The 3,059-nt window shown below is 47.9% G+C and overlaps 1 pseudogene; it reads right to left on the bottom strand.

Annotated features, from left to right (window-relative positions):
• Positions 1–3,059, bottom strand: part of LOC104715055 — a 20,140-nt pseudogene that overhangs the window by 12,365 nt on the left and 4,716 nt on the right.

Below are 3,059 nucleotides of genomic sequence, written 5' to 3' on the forward strand. Positions count from 1 at the left end.
GGTGGCGTACTTTTGCTTGAATCGGGTGAGTTACTTCCGCAGGGGTTCGCCGGGATCTTGGACTATCTCCCATAGCTCGGCACTGGAAGCGCTGCGTTGTATGAATACCCGGTAATTCCGCAGGAAGGCTATCGACAGCTGTTCGAAACAGTCGATTATGTTCGGGGGGATATGGGAAAACCATGTTAGTGCGTTTCCTATCAGGCTGTCAACGAACAGTTGGCACTGGCCGGCGTCCTTTTGCTCCTCGGTGAACCTAGCCTTGGCGATGGTAGCCATTAACGAGGTCAGGTGCTGCACTGGATCCTTCGTTCCATCGTAAGTTGGAACTCTTATCTTCACGTTCGGAACGTATGTTTCCAAGACGCGCTGGGTGAATGGAGTTTGCTGCGTGGCCTCGAAAATTCTATCGATCTCAGGTGCCGAGCTTACAGCTCGGTGGAGGAGGGATCCCATAGCTTTGATCTTGAGGTGCATTTCCTCTAGCTCGGGGCAGGAAGGTGCGGCCGGATCTCTCCGAGAGGGTTGCCCCAGCTGAGGCTGTACCTCCAAGGCGAGTACCGATGGTACGTGCTGGTTCGGGAACCGGAAAGCCGAAGACGGCGGGTCGCTGAACAGGCGGCGGTTTAGAGGATCGTTCCTCCGAACCTCCTGTGATGGGGCCTCGTTCTGTTGAAGTGGCGGGGGTGCGTTGTGCCCCATTGTGTCCAACCGTTGATTTGTTGCGGAGATCGCCTGGAAGAGATCCTTAGAGATCGTNTTCGGGAACCGGAAAGCCGAAGACGGCGGGTCGCTGAACAGGCGACGGTTTAGAGGCCTCCAAACCTCCTGTGATGGTGCCTCGTTCTGTTGAAGTGGCGGGGGTGCGCTGTGCCCCATTGTGTCCAACCGTTTATTTGTTGCGGAGATCGCCTGGAAGAGATCCTTGGAGATCGTTCCGAACATGTGACGGAGGTCGTCCATGGTGACGAACTGGGAAGGTTGGGCGACCTGCGCAGACGAAGTTTGTCTATCGACAGTTCCATCGATTGGTGGCACTTCGTCATGTTCCTGGGCCCCGTGGTGGGGTATCTTAACGTCCTCCACTCCGTCAGGAGGTGCTGCTGACTCGTCTGCTGGGTTGTCCGAAGTGCGGCGAATGCCCGTCCGTGCGTAGACGCGCATGGTGGATGCAGCAACAGGCGGATTTACAGTGACATCCTGCGAGTTGGTTGCCCGGATGGTTGGGTCATCTTGCTGTGGGGCGGTCACGTTGGTGGCACCGTTGTTGGGGATTGAAGACATGGTATTGGCTCTTGCTTGTTTGTGATGAGATCTAAAAGAGAAGTGTTTTGTAGAACTTAGGTCCCCTCCTTCTAGCGCCAATTGTAGAAACTGGTGTTTCACACAATGAATTTGTTTAAAGGAGAAACAAATTCAGTAACAATCTCTTGAAGAATTTGAATCAAAGTAAACAAGCAAAGAGGAAATGAAATCACTTGAGAAACAAGTTAGGTTTTTCTCAAGAACAAAGAGAAATTAGGGGTTTTGTATTAAATGTTGGATGATCGTACAATGAGAGGATTGCCCTCTATTTATAGGTTTTCGAAGATCTACTGAATATATTAGAAGATACACTGAATATATTGACTTTCCTAATTATAGGCGAACTGATTAGGAAAGTCCTTCCTTTTTTTGCTAGGTCAGCCGCAGGGCGAGTTGAAGTGCCGGTTCGTCACCTCGGCAATGGGCTTCGCGGTGTTATTGGGCCTTCAGAGATGAAGTCCAAACTTAGGTCGAGCTCTCGGTTTAAATAACCGGTTCCTTTAACGGGTATAGATCGGTATGTTGGGGTGCTAATTCCCGCACCAACAGTTACCGTTAATGGTAGAGTCGCGCAACGAAAATCCAAATAGTAATCGCATCTTTTATAGCCTATGACGACTTCTCCTTCGTCGATGAGGCAGTTCTGGCACGTCTTTACGTCATCTTCTTGTAGTTTGAGGTAGAGTAGTTGATGATCATGACCTCCATAGATAAATGGCACTGTAATCGAACTGCATAGTAAGTCAAAGTTTTGATTCTCATAATTTGTAAAGTACATGAATCCTTTGCAAGAAACTTGACGACAAGCTCGGCAAGCTTCTGTGTAGCGTTGGCTTTGGAGGCAAAGAGTGAGAGGCTCTGGGCTCAGAAAATGTCGTTTCTTTTTAAGAAGATTAGCACACGTTTCATGGAGAATGAAACTGCAATCTGATTTTGAACATTTGTAGAATGTGTAAGAACCGATGGGACGAACACATCCTCCACACAAGCTGTTTTCTTCATCGTCTTTGTTGAGGCTCATGAGGTTATGTTGATGAGCGAAATGAGTGATTGTGTTGTCATCATTCCTCTTGAATGGCTCGATATCTTCGACATCTTCAGGTACTCCATCGAGCTCTTCCCCATCCCACACGTCGTCCCTTACTGCGCATTGTGAATGAATAGCATAACGAGGACAAAGAGAACAAGAATAAGCCCCACATGACCAATCAATATCTTCCCAACAAACTCCACATCTCACTTCTCGAACACCAACAGGATACTTGTACGAAATGCGGTGGTCATGGTGATTAACGTGAATAAGACGTGGTAAATATGCGCACGTTTGATGAATCATGAAATCGCATTGATGACACACATAAGGAGAACGGTCACCTTTTGTCCCACAAGCATCACAAACAAAGGAGATCAGCCTTGGCATGAGTGTGAGTGGATACTCATGGACCTTCAGATTTGAAAGAGCAACTGGTGGAGGATTCTCAATCGCACAAACCATATCTAGATTGAACTTACACATATCACAATGGTATATGAACCTTCTAGTGTCTTCTTCACATAGATGACATTTTGGATCTGTGTAACCAGGAGCTCCTTCAGTAACAAGCTTAAGAGGGTGTCTGCTATGAGACGAGTGAGTGATCTCTGGTGAATTAAGTAGGGAGACACATTTCTCATGAACCATAAATCTACAAAGAGGGCAAAGGTAGACATTTCCCGAGGGCAAACCACACACTTCGCATTTCATATCGTCACCA

This window comes from Camelina sativa, chromosome 9, assembly GCF_000633955.1.
Source record: "Camelina sativa cultivar DH55 chromosome 9, Cs, whole genome shotgun sequence".
NCBI classification, from domain to species: Eukaryota; Viridiplantae; Streptophyta; class Magnoliopsida; order Brassicales; family Brassicaceae; genus Camelina; species Camelina sativa.